This window comes from Lissotriton vulgaris, chromosome 3_1 (assembly GCF_964263255.1).
Source record: "Lissotriton vulgaris chromosome 3_1, aLisVul1.2, whole genome shotgun sequence".
In the NCBI taxonomy this organism is placed as follows: Eukaryota; Metazoa; Chordata; class Amphibia; order Caudata; family Salamandridae; genus Lissotriton; species Lissotriton vulgaris.
The window spans coordinates 2,009,717,012-2,009,731,496 of record NC_141689.1 but is presented as its reverse complement, the minus strand read 5'-3'; positions in this window follow the sequence as shown (position 1 = coordinate 2,009,731,496).

Genomic DNA, 14,485 nt, shown 5'->3' with positions numbered 1-14,485 from the left:
AGAAAGACATTTCAGGGGATTCTGTGCTGATTAATTTTAGAGACAAAAGGGCTGTCCAACATATTACATATTCTCAAATGGGGACAAACAACAGCGACTGGACGCATTCAAGTACTTCCTTTGGGCTATTTGTATCCTGCCAGCCCTCTCTTGGATAGAATGGACAGTGTGTACAAAAAATGGGAAAAACGTGCCCAGAATATTGTCCCGCCACATCCAGTCCAAGATTGGTGTAATCAGGAGTACTATAATATCCCCGTAAATAATCGCTTTAGCACCCTGGACCTGTCGACTGACTAGCCCCCAGGTACGAAAACTTGAGGCCGGTTTCAATTTTTTTTTACTGATCTTCGTTATCCAGAAGATCAAAACCCTGGCAACCAAGCCTCAGCATTTTCTCTTAAGTCGATTTCCTTGGTTGGAGATCGGAGTATACCTAACTTTGTACAAAGTGATCCTGTACGACCTACACAGGAGCTCTTGGGGCACCGAGAACAGCCATTGATTACTCCTATGATGCACAGCAGGGTGGCCCCCCGAACAGAATAACTTTGGTTGTCACCTAGTCACACAGCAGAGTGCGACTTCTATACAGAGCACCACGATCATATCTTGGAACGTAGAAGGCCTAAGTTCAAAACTGGACCTTCCAGACAGGTGCGCCTATATAGACACCCATGAGATCTGCTTGTTACAGGAAACCTGGTCAAGGGATCTCTCACATAGAGTGGGGTATGTTGCATACTCCATTCCAGCTGTACAAGGGCCCAGGGGAAGACCTTCAGCTGGCCTATGCATTTGGGTTGGTATACACTTGGGCTGTAAAATTAAAGTGATAGAAACATTGTCCCCTGACATCCAGTGTATTCTTTTGACCTTTTTTAATAATGTGAAAATAGCTCTCATAAACACCTATTCATGTCCAGTGAAACAGGGGCTGACTTCGCACGTTCTAGACTGTTTGGCAACTTTTATATACACATTGCCCGAGACTTCGCACACAATAATTGGGGGGGATTTTAATTGCCACTTCGAACCTTTGAATGGCTTAAATATCCCCATCACCAATGAGAAGGACTCTGTATGGTCAATACCTGATTTTGTAGTAAACCCTCACTGTGAAAGTGACCACAATCCACTGGTCCTAGAAATTAAATTGCCGAAACTGGAGCAAGACCAAATTCAATCTACCTTAGTAAATTTAAATTTGGTAGCAATAGGAGGAGGCAGAAGAGTTCGTTGGGAATCATTTGCTCAATCAATTGACAAAAAGGCTACCCTTTATGAACAAATTATTCCCCATCTGGAACTGACTTCTCAAATACAAACAAATGACTCCAGCCTCGGCTGTTTCCAGGAATTAGCCAAAAATCATCAGGAAATGTTTTCTAAAATCGCAGTGTTTTTTATAACACTGATTCTAAACACATTTCCCGCGCTAGTAACAACGATTCCGGGTATAACAAAAAATTCAGGGATGCAAAAAGTGCCCTGCTGACAGCGGTCAAAGATAAGGATATCATTTGTTCTAAAGAAACAAGGGCAATATACAAAAAAACTGTAGCAGAGGCTAAGTCTTTATGGGAATTAAATAAATGAGATGCAATTAAATTGACCCTAGAGAATCGAGATACGAGGGGCTTGTGGAACCTAGTGAGGACTGAGAAGTCCGAAGGCAAATCGGCAATAGAACCGAACCTAGGGGAGGAAGTCTGGAGGTTGCACTTCCAAACATTATACTCTAAGTCTGTGGAGGGAGATGCACTTGCCAGGCACCCTATAGAGTATAATATTCCCTTGGTGTTTAATGCTCCCTCTTGTTCTGTAAAAAAAGTTACTGCAGCTTTGGGCAAAATGCTTACTGGCAAAGCGCCTGGCCTGGATAAAATACCTGGGGACATATTTAAGAATGAAGGCTCTGTGTGGGTCCCCTTTCTAAGGAAGTTATTTAATGCCATCTTTCAAGATATGGAACTCCCTCCAACTTGGGCAGGTGCGGAAATCATCACTATTTACAAGAAAGGTTCTCCACTGAACCTTGTCCACTATCGCCCAATAAGCTTAATCGACGTGATGCAAAAGCTATTTACCCACGTTCTTTTGGGTAGGTTGCAGTCATGGATTGATGAATATAATATCCTAACTCCACTCCAAGCAGGATTTAGAAGTAAAATCTCAACAATCGATCAGTTATTTAGACTCCAACTGATCCATTGGAAAGCAGTGATCCTGGACGGTGGCACCGTCTACCTAACCATCGTGGATCTTAAATCTGCATTCGATATGGTGCAACGTGACCAGCTTTGGGATGACCAGCTTTGGGACATCCTTCAAGATATGGGTGTTCCTACATATTTATGCCACTTATGATACAGTTGCACCAGGATACGTATGCAAAAATTAGATATGGTAAAAAAGGGGATTTGACAGCTCCCTTTCCAATGGAGAAGGGGATGAGGCAGGTTTGTGTGCTTGCCCCGACCCTGATTTCCCTCTTTTTAAATGGTTTAATAGATATCCTGCTGGCAATAAAAGATATAGATTCACCAAGGTTGGCTTATCACAAAATACCTGCGCTTATGTTCGCGGACGATACGCTGCTATTGTCTAAGCCACCAATGGGCATGCAGCGGGTCTTAGACGAGTTTTGCACATTTTGTAAGAATAGGGATTTATAAATTAACATCCAAAAAACAAAATATATGATTTCAATGCAAAAACTACAAACTGCCCACAGCCACAAATGAATGGGAAGCCCTTGGAAAGTGTTTCTACCTTTGATTACTTGGGTTTTAACATCCTTAATGATAAGATGAATTGGGGAACCCAAGTAAAGAAAGCAAACTTGAAACTCACGCAAGCCATTGGGGTCATTCTCAAAGTTTATAAAAGTTGCTCCCAAAAAGCTGTAGGTCCACCAGCTGAAATATATCAAATCCAGTCATGGGGAGCCTGCCTCTATAGTGTCGAACTTTGGGGCCCTTGCAATACGAACGTCCTCGCAACAACAGTAAACTCTTTCCTTTGACAACTTTTGAATCTACCGAAGAGTACTCCTCTAATACCCTTGAGGATGGATCTGGGATTGGCCTCATAAGTGAATTAATTGCTTCCCACTCGCTTTTATTTTGGCATCACTTATGGAGCACTCCTGAGCTCTCAAATTACAGGAAGGATCTGAAGGATGTACTTTCTCTTCTGGGAGCGGGGAACTTACCCTGGTTATCTCATATCAGATCTAGATGCCATTTAATAGGGCTGACAACCCTGTGCTCCTCACCTGAGGAGACTTTCTCCCTTTCTTAAAAAAAAAACTTGAAGCACATCATTAAAGAATATAATCTATCTCAACTCCTTCAGAGTACTAATACTATCGTCCTGATTTATAGCTTTTTGGATGTTAAATCGCAGTACAAGTTAGGACCTGAGTTAAATAACATCCAAACACTCCTTGCTAAGAAACTATTCCTGCAATTTAGACATGGGGTGCTTCCCCTTAGAGCTTTTACAAACAACTGGAAGGGAAGCATCAAGCTGGACTGCCCCGGGTGTAGGTCGACCGAAGAGACAGACCTTCATGTTCTTCTCTTCTGCCCGGCTTACAGTAGACCAAGGGCCAAATGGGTGCTCCAGCTATGTAAGAACCTGGGGATAAGAGATTATACTGAGGTTTACAGGTTACTTAAATACAAGACCTGCCCATTATTTGTCTTTGTAACCTCTAGATTCTTGCTTGCGATGTGGTATATGCGTAGAGCTATTATTAAGAGCCAGAGCTCCGTAACCAGCCAAGAGTGCCATTAAATTGTCTATGCTGCTATCCTTCAAAAGGAAAAAAAACTATTGTTATTCCTTGTGTAAATCTGGAACTGCTACTCTGCTATTTTTATCTTTTTTATTGTTTTTACTGGATTTTTATCTCTATTTATTGGAACGTTCTTATACATTTTAAGATGTGTATATCTGCCCTGTGTTTGAGTAGAAACCTTGTCCCTCTCTTTTATGATGCCTTCCCCTTAGCATTAGTACAAATCTTACATCCCCTTATTTTTGTTTACTTTTCTACAGTCTCCCCAAAAATGTATATACAATTACTTTTACATTTTTGTGAAAATGAAGTATGGTGTTGTTTGATATATTTTTTGTTTGTGCTTTTATGGCTCTCAGCCGAAATAAATTGTATCTGAACTGAAAAATATTCCAAGGTACAGTAGCTCAAACACCAGTGCATTTTAGTGCAACTGCTAACATTATCTGTGCAGTGTTTCATTTTTAAGTCTGTATATTTAGAGTACTTTTCTAAGTAAAGCACTGGATTGGACGATCAGTTATTGCACTTCTGGGTGTTTGTTGAGTTCTGAGCTTGCACCTCACCACCTGCTTTAACTACTTGATAAACCTTTGTCTGCTCATCATCGCTACCACCGAGGTTCAAGTGATGAAGGGGTTGTACTCTGGCCAGTTTGCAGAACCATATTAGGACAGATCCTGGGACATGCAAGTACAATTACCCTTGCCCCATGACTATGGCCCAGTAACCCCTGCTTGCCTCATGGACCACTGAACAGGTTTTGACACATATGCTATCATAAATAATAAGTCTACTTAAGCAATCCTGAAAACCTAAATGTAGTTGATTATAACTAGGGCATCCAGTTTTATAGTATTACATTTCCGTCTTTATTTATACATATTTTTTTTTGCTTACTTTATCTGTATTTATCCATATTTATTTTGGGTTTTGTGAAAAAAACTGGTATATTTCCAATTTTTTTTAACCACTAAGTAAACACTCATGCTTGAACGCCTGCCAGGTTTCAGTGATATGAACATCTGCAGAAGTTAAATCAATGCACTTATATGAAAATATGCAAATTTCAGTATCAACCTTTTGCATATCTACTGCTGTTTAAGCCTCGTTACTAAACTTCCTTTCTCTTTTAACCCCTTTACCTATCAATCCACACAATGGGCCTGGCAGTCATGGCAAAGAGTAATTAGAATTACTCAAGATTCAACCCAATTTACTTTTTATTCGCATTTAAAAATAAATACAGACAAGGAAATAAATAGTTTTCTGTCTGTATTTTTCTGTAAAAATCAGTTAAAACAGAAACCTGAGAGCCCTAATTATAACTACATACTAAATCGAATTATATATTCACGAGAAAATCCATATTACAGCCGTTATCAATTATAATGAACCTGCTCTCATGTTATATGTTCTTTTATATGTTATTTCTTAAGTGCAACAGACAAGAGTGCTGCATGGCATTCATAAACACTAAAACCTAGTTATTATTATTATTGCAACTTGTAGAGCGCATGGCTACCCCCAATGAAGGTGTCCTCGCGCTAATGACGGGTGCAGAGTGGTAATTGCTGGTGGGGGTAGCTCTAAGGGAGGTCAAAAAGCCAGCTCTTCAGAGTCTTCCTAAATAAAGGTTCTGATTTGGCCTTTCGTAGGTGCTCCGGCATGGAGTTCCAAAGAGAGGTGGTTTTCAGGGCGAAAGATCGGCCACCAAGCCTAGTTTTTGTGAAGCGGTGGATGACTAAGAGTTCCTGGTGATTCAACCTCAGAGTCCTAGTCTGAATGCATTTAGGAAGTCTGTGCTTTACATTTTGGGGGCCAGTGACTCTGGTAGTCCTGTAGGCAAGGGTCAGAGCCTTGAACTATATCCTCCTTTTAATAGGCAACCAATGTAGGCTGCGCAGATGGAGGGAAATGTGGTGGCGGAGTGGCACATTTCTGATGAGCCTAGCGGCCACATTCTGAACAACCTGAAATTTCCTGGTCAAAAAGGTTGGGAGACCCAAATACAGACTGTTGGCATAATCCAGCTGTGGGGTGATCAATGTGTGGACCACCGTTTTTCTACAGACCATTGGTAGGAGATAAGGGAATCTCTGCAGGGTTTTCAGTTTCCAGAAGAATAACGATGAGACTTGGCATATCTGGGTTTTGCCCGCAAGGGTAGAATCAAATTTAAACCCCAGGTTTCTAGCAGAAGGGAATGGAAGAGGGGGAGGATTGAGTCCCGATCGCCACCAGAGATCTGCTTGTGGAAGGGACAGCTGATTAAAAAACAGAACTTCCGTTTTATCTGTTTTTACCTTGAAACAGTTGTCAGTGATCCAGAATGAGATGTTGATCAGACACTGTTTGAAGTTGGTGAAAGCTGCCTCAGCGTGATTCCTAAAAGAGAACACAAGCTGGGTATCGTCAGCATATGAGACAACCTTAACACCATATTGCTCAACAAGTGGGGCAAGAGGAGCGACATAAACATTAAAAAGGGTCGGGCTGAGCCCTGAGGAACTCCGCAGACAAGAGGGTGAGCGGAAGAGACAAGGGGGCGGAGAAGAATTTTCTGGGAGCGGCCCTCAAGAAAGGAGCGGACCCAGGCTAAGGTGGTACCCATCACTCACATCCGCTCAAGCCACTCTAGGAGGATCCAGTGTGAGCTGCAGGCAAGTCCAGCAGCACTTACCTTGCACAGCTACCATGATCTAGAGTTCCACGTATCGTTTCCGCCACCTCAAGCAAAGCTCTCTCTGTGCTGTAGCCTGACCTAAATCCCGACTGGGAGTCGTGGAGCAGGTTGTTGGATTCCAGAAATTCCGATAATTGTCTCTGCACTTCCTTCTCAAGAATCGTGGCCGGTGCTGGCAGGAGGGAGATAGGCCTAACATTTTTAAGTTCTCCCGGATCTGCATCTTCTTTTTTTGAGGATTGGCTAGACCAGTGCTGTTTTCCAGATGGATGGATAGATGCCTGAAATCAGAGATGCGTTTCAAATCTGGTTAAGTCAGGGATTAATTAGCGGGGCCAGAAGTTTAAATACCTTAGTCAATGGGTCAATCGGAGATCCAGATTTGACTTTATTCAATTCTGAAAGAGATGCTTCAGAGTCAAACGGGTGAAATTCAGACCAGGCGCCTGGGTAGTGGAGGCTAGGAGGAGGCAAGGCTGAAGACCCTGTCGGAGTGAACGCCGAGTATATAGCCTGAACTTTCTCCTGGAAGAAGCTAGAAAGATCCTCACAAAGGGTGGCTGAAGGTGCTATTGTGCTTTTCAAGGCCCCTGGTTCAATGATGCCCTGAACAATCTTGAAAACCTCTTTGGCAGAGTTGTCAGAGGATTTGATTTGATCAGCAACAAAGGCCCTGATAGTATTGCGCTTTAGCTTATGGATTTATTTTTGCGCTGCTCTGTAGGCACTCTTAGTCTCTACTTCATAAGTTTTCCGCCAGACCCGCTACAGCTCTTACAGAGGCTTTTCTCAAAGCGGAGTTCAGTTGTGAACCAAGGGGCGGATGGTGTATTTCTAGCGAATTTCATGGCTTTAATAGGGGCTATTCTGTTAAGGGCTGCTGTAACCCAACGGTTGAAGGAGGAGGCATCACAGATGGGATCCCCTGTGAACCCACAGAAGAATTTAATAGTGCTGGACCCATAGACTCAGGGGAGACTTTCCTCCAGTTTCTTCTGTCTTCGTATTTCGATCTTGCTGGGTCATTGCAACTGGAACTGGTGAGGCGAAACAGTATTAGGCTGTGATCAGACCATGTAAGTGGAATAGGGTCTTGCACTTTTAGGGTAGGGACATTGGTAGAAATAAGATATAGCATATGGCCAGCTTTATGAGTGGGAAAGGCAACCTTTTGAGTGAGGTTTAATCCCTACATGGAATCGGCCAGCTGGGAGGTCGGAAGACAGCTGGCATTCTCCAGATGGACATTAAAGTCGCCCACAACTATAACATTTCTGTGTCTCAGTGAGAGATCCGCGCTCAGGTCGCAAAGCTCCAGCAAGTCAGTGGACACAGAGTTGGGGGGTCTATAGACCAGCGGTCCTGTCATAGCGAAAGTGAAGAAGATGTTAATACTGAAGGACATTGCTTCCATTAATCCCGTCCCTTTAATCCTTTTATGTGAGCTCTCCCATTCGTCTCTCCTGATCACAGCAAGCCCGCCCCCCACGCTATTGCCTGTCCCGTTAACTGTGAAGATTCTTTAACCTTCTGGAATTGCCAACACGATATCAGGGTTTGAGCTTTCTCTTAACCACGTTTCAGTGAGAAACATGAGGCCCCAGGTATTCGATTCAAGTGTAAGCCGCATATCATCCGAGTGTTTCCATAATGTTTCCATAGTTTCCATAAATACATTATCAGAACCAGGCTAAACTAAATCTGAAATGACTGTGCCCTTCCCCTCAGGAATGTACTTGTTGACTAAACAGTTGAGGTTTTAAAGTCATTTGGCTTTAATATTACTGCTTTAATAAAGAATTTTACAATGAAGCAAAGCCTGATGTTCTTCCAATAAATCCCTTCAGCCATGGTGCTGCTCACGTGTAATAACTCCTCATAAAGAAGCTAATCTTCCAACAGAAAATCAAAAGAATGTTGCACTCTGGTTTATGTGCACTTTGGAATGACTTTTGTTTTAAGTTTAAAAATGGTCGATTAGGGAAAAGTAATTATGAAACAAGATAAACAACCGTAATTAATGAAATTCTGCCATTGGTAATGGAACTGGAGCACTGCTCAGCAATCTATGGGAATATGTGTTGAGTTGTGAGAGCACATCATGCATGGGTTCAGCTGAACACAGATCCGCTCCTGCATATGGAAAACGCATTTATCCCATTCAAACTTCGACAACCTCGCACTTCTTAATTTACCTCAAAGAGCCTTGCACTTTAAGAACCACACAGAGTCCAATTTCTGAGATCAATGAACGGCTCCCGTGCTTCATGAAATGCACTTTAGTTTCTGTGATGGAGAACATGCCCCAGCCCCCTTAGGAGCAGTAAATGTAACAGCTAGGGCACACTCTATGCGCTTCTAGGGCACACTCTATGCGCTTCTAGGGCACACTCTATGCGCTTCTAGGGCACACTCTCTGCGCTTCTAGGGCACACTCTATGCTCTTCTAGGACACACTCTATTTGCTTCCAGGACACACTCTATGCACTTCTAGAGCACCCTCTATGCACTTGTAGGGCACACTATGCGTTTCTAAGGCACACTCTATACGCTTTGAGGGCACACACTATACGCTTCTAGGGCACACTCTATGTGCTTCTAGGAAACACTATGTACTTCTAGGGCACACTTTATGCACTTCTAAGGCGCAATCTATGCCCTTCTAGGCCGCAAACGATGCTCCTCTAAGGCACACTCTATGTGCTTCTAGGGGACACACTATGCACTTCTATGGCACACTCTGTGCTTCTGTGGCACAGTCTGTTTTTCTAGGTTACTCTATGCACTTCTAGGGTACAGTCTATGCACTTCTAGAGTACACACTGTTTCCTTCTATGGCACACACTGTGTCCTTCTATGGCACACTCTGTGTGCTGCTATGGCATACTCTATGTGCTTCTAAGGCACACTTATGCTCTTCTAGGGTTTACTCTATGCTCTTCTAGGGTACAGTCTATGCACTTCTAGAGTGCACACTGTGTGCTTCTATGGCACACTATATGCTCTTCTAGGGAGCACTCTATGCTCTTCTAGGGTTTACTCTATGCTCTTCTAGGGTACAGTCTATGCACACTTTCTGTGCTTCTAGGGCGCACTCTGCGCATTTAGTGCACCATGCTGGGGATGCTCAGCTCTGATGTTTCCCAAGACAAGAAGAGTACAACGCCCACTCAATTCAAGCTACACTCCATTCACAAAGCGAGATAAGTCGACTGCCTGACTGTCTGCCTGGTCAGAGGCTCAATGCCTCGACCCAACATTTGAGTTACAAGGCTGAGACACTGCTGAATGGAAACCATCCCTGATGCAATTAATAATGATAAAAGACGCAAATGCATACAGAATAAAAATGTGCGAACTCAAGTTTAAGACAAACATTACGATTGTGAGAAGCTGTTGTAGGGGAAGGCATAAAAAGAAAGTTAATGAGAACATCCGTGTACTTCTGTTGGGATGTATGATTAAACATCTACCATTTAAACAACGAGTGCCTAAACCACGAAGGCTTAACAACGACCACAACCCTACCACTACATATTGTACAACGACTTACCGAACCACGAAAATGTATGTATTCTCAAATAACCCGAATCTATTACTATTTTTAAAACAATGCAAGATTGAAACAAGAAAAACATGTATTTAATTTAATCAACACTTCTATTTAAAACTATTTATGGTAAAGAAACTTTAAGTTTACTATCAAATAATGATTTTCAATAAATATAGACGAATTTATAGAGAGACAGTTATTGACGTGAAAAATACTATTTAACATAAGGTCATCTTTTTTTCTCAGACATTAAAAAAACGGACTCCATAAAATTTTCATTTTTTAAAAGAATGAACTCAAATAAAACAAATTAAAAAGTCTAACCACCCTTTTCTGTCCACTTCAACTTTGAAATGAAGACTTAATTTAATGAACTCGAAGTTTAACTGTGAACAGTCGCATCGAGCACAGTACAGAATAGCATTATTGAAAAACAAACCTTCAGTGCCATCTACTGGCCTTACAACGTTAATTTATACAAAACCTATTATAACAACAGCGTAATTAAAATAAGTAAATGTATAAATCAATTCAAAAAAATAATATTTGTAAATTTTTTATTTAATTTTTGACACTTACCTCTGGTTTAGGAGGTCGTGGTTCAGATACAGTAGTTATTAAGGAGGTTGTGGTTCAGGTACAGGTCGTTGTGTGGGAGTCGTTGTTAAGCCCACTTGTTGTTAGGGATTTGGTATAAAGGTTGTTTCCCATCACGAACCACGTTACACAGATAATAAATAGAGCCGAGCGCACGTGCTCGTGGCTCATTAACCCACCAGCTAGTGTGGGCCTGCGTCCAGTCATTTACGAACATGTGGGCCTAGGGCCCCCAACACAACATTTGGTGACGAGGAGTGGTAGCTGTGCCCAGGGTGCCACAGTCATTTTCGTCGTGGGTAAGGGGGAGAGAATCCTGCCCGAGCAAAGGGCACCCCCAGAGGAGACAGAGACGACCGCTGAGAGGCCCGAGGGGCGTTTGCCGTGCCCCGGGCCTAGTCCGAGATAAGGAGAGAGTGACCAGGAGCCCACCCCGCACCTCTCTAGCCCAGCTGTGTGCTGCTGCGACGCAGGAGTGCCCACGGAGAAAAGCAGACCGGACAGAGCCCACCTGCACCGGCCGCCACTGACCCCCGCCACGATGAGACCATGCGGCGCCCACCCGCCACGGCCGCAGCTGACTACGAGGCCCGTCGGCCGGAGGTGAGCCCAGGGGCTATGAATGGCCCCGGGGGGTCGCGCATGCCAGGAGTGACCCCCACCTTATGACTCCATATCAAGCGGAGCCCACCCGCGTAGTAATGGTGCCTGGCCGAGCTCTGGTGGCACACTAAACATTAAAACAAAGCAGCGCCAGAGGAGCCCACCCGCGGCCTGCCTGCAGCGAGCCTCGCCGCACTGCGTGTAATGGAAGCTGCCGCGGCGGTGGAGTAACTGAGCCCGCAGCGTGTGGAAAATGCCGGGCACTGTCGATACCAAAGCGGAGCCTACCCGCATTAGGGAGAAGCCTGCCCGACCGGTCCAAGTGAAGCGCCAGGCTCAGGAGGACAGCGCCGACTTCCCCGCTGCACCGCAAGTGAGGCTGTGGTAGGGAGACAAGAGGCAGCGCGCGGCTGGCTACCTTCTCCTCTGTCCCGTGCTGTGTGAGGAACCGAGGCCGGGAGGAGGAGAGGCAGAGAGAGAAACTAGCTGTGCCCCATGACCAAGCGGACCGGACAATGCCCATTGATCCTAGCGAGCAGCCCTGAGTACCGAGTGACATTCCCCACCCCGCGCGGCAGAAGGAGCGCGCCGGAGGCGGTAGGGTGGAGACTGCAAGAAAAAAGTGCATTGCTGGCACCATGAGGGTCGGCACCGGCACACACACACCCACGCACGGCCCGTGTAGAGGGGCGGGAAGGACCCAAGAACAAAAGGGACTCACCGTGCAGAAGCGGAGTCCTCCAACAGTGCCCCACTGCCTGCATCCTGAACGGCCGAACTAACTAAGAACGGGCTGATCGGTGCGGCGCCAATACCCCCTCCTCCCCGTGCAGCCCGTGGAGGAGTGGGGCCAGCTGCGAGGAGCGGGGGAGGAGAGAACCGTGTGCAGTGCTGACCGGAGCGCCCCCTCATGGGGCAGTAGTGGTGAGACCCTCAGAAGTCCGGACAGGCCTGCATGAACTGGTGCATGGTTGAATCAGAGGTGAAAGCAGAAGACAGCAACATGCAGAAGGCTGCCGGTAAGATGGAACAGCAATACAGCAACACTACCATCTAGTGACCTCATGCAGCAATCACAGCCTGGAAACAAATCCAACTAGCAAACAAGCATTGGACAAGCCAATCACAGAACTCAACCAAAAAGGCAAGCCTGCAGCGACGCGGACGAAGACAGAGACCCATCATCCCTGCTGAAGTGACGCCTGGTGGCCACAGGTGCTCACCGCAACCGCAGGAGAGACAAAATCACCACGCTGGACAGCGAGGGAGATTCACAACGTCTACGGCAAGCAGCAAGGTTCAAAGGCAACCGATGGAAGAGCGCAAGTGTACCCCGGACGCGGACGGTACAGGACAGCGCCTGACAGTAAGGAAGCCACACTTCAAGTACTAGAAGAAGTACGCAGCAAGTACCCAAAGCACTGGAAGAAGCAGAAGTGCGACACGCACGTGGAGTAGAGCGACAACACCAGAGAAGATAAAGAAGCGCAAGGAACAATGCTACACTGAAGATGTACCACGACGGTACGAAGTGAAGCACGAACTTGCAACCGCCATGCACAATGACGTGCAATGAAAGAGTGACGCAAGATCACCACGCCAAGAAGCTAAAGAACCTCACTGGCAGCACGCACGAGAAGTGCACCCACCGGAAAAGGTCCTTGGAGCGGTGAAGTAACCCTCCGGAACCAGCAGAGCGCACGAAGAGCGCAGACGAAACTGCGCCAATGCAAAAACCCTGAAGCAGAAGCAAATGGCGATCCCAACGATCGCGGATAGCGAGAAGACTCACGAGAGGAAGCTGTCTACCCCATCTGGTAGCAAAGAAGATCGCCCAAGAAGAAAAGGATGATCTGACCAGCCAGAGGGGCGCCCAAACAAAAGCGGATCACCCAGATGGTCGCCCGAGAAGGAAAAAGAAGAAAACCGACCTGCCAACAGATCGCCGGAATGCCGAACCGCCATAAAGACACAGCGAAGGTATTCTGCCAAGAAGTCGGTATGAAGATGTCCTGCAGTAAGACGTCCGTGAACTGAGAGATCAGGAGAATGTTCGGAAGAAGACCCGGAGAGACGGACTCAACCCCGACAAGAATTGGTAGCAATAGGAGGCAAGAGAAGAGATCGTAACGACCAGTCCAGTCACAGAAGAAGGGAGAGAAGACAGTGTCCTAAAGCCAGGACAAGACCAGAGGGAAACAGGCGGAGTGCACGCTGCTTGAAGAAGCCTGGTCAGGAAGACAAAGACAGAAAGGTGACAGCACCGTGTCGTGAAATGGAAAATGAAGAAAGAAGTCATGTGGCACGACGCCAAGAACAACATCTGGAAAAGGTGAGGAGAGGTGTGATAAGTCTACACACTTACAAGAAGAAGAGGTGACACACCACAACATTGTGTACAGTGACCCACACATCCAGGAGAACACTGATGGCACAAGGAACAGAACAGGCACCTATTCACAAGACCCTGACGACCAGCCGACTGCAGGAGAACACAGGCCGGACCATTGGCAACACCCACCTTTGGGATCGAGCGGAAACCTGGATGTGGAGGGAGCTCAGACGGCCTGAACAAGGAGAATTGACCAATCCATACCAGCCCGTGGAGATCCAAGGGGCAAAGGCCTCAGGGACACCGGTGGCAGAGGGTCCTGACAAGAGAGATGGATCCATCGCCGTCTAACCTGCACGTCCCAGGAAGAAGAGGAACTTGTGCGCAAAGGCAGGAGTCAACAACTACCCTTCAGGTGGAGCTACAGACTTTGTGAGGTAGTACCCTCATCGTCTCCTCCATTCACACGCAGACTGTGGAGTTGGAGCAACGCTGTGGAAGAATACCCGGCCCAGTGGAAACCTGATGAAAAGGGCCTCCGGTACATCTCGTGGCAGGAGAACACCCGAGAGAGGGGCGTCCTAGTGAGAAGGATGTCCTTCAAACACATGAAAGTGGGAGCCCACACTCCTGGGTACCAAGACCTGTCTTGTGTTGTGGCTACTTACCAAAATAATAAGTGGAGCCAAAAAAGAAAGAAAGCTTTCTTTCTAGAGTCCCCTCACTCACCGGAGTTTCCTCACGGTGACATGCTTCATCATTGGGGCCATCCCAGTTCTCTACGAAAAGGGGCGTGCTGCGACTTGCGAACTACGTAGGAGCACTTAGTTGTGAAGGACTATGTGTGGTGCAGAAGTGTGGTGGGGTGGAGTGGGTGTAAGTGGTTTAAAAATACCATGCTAGTGG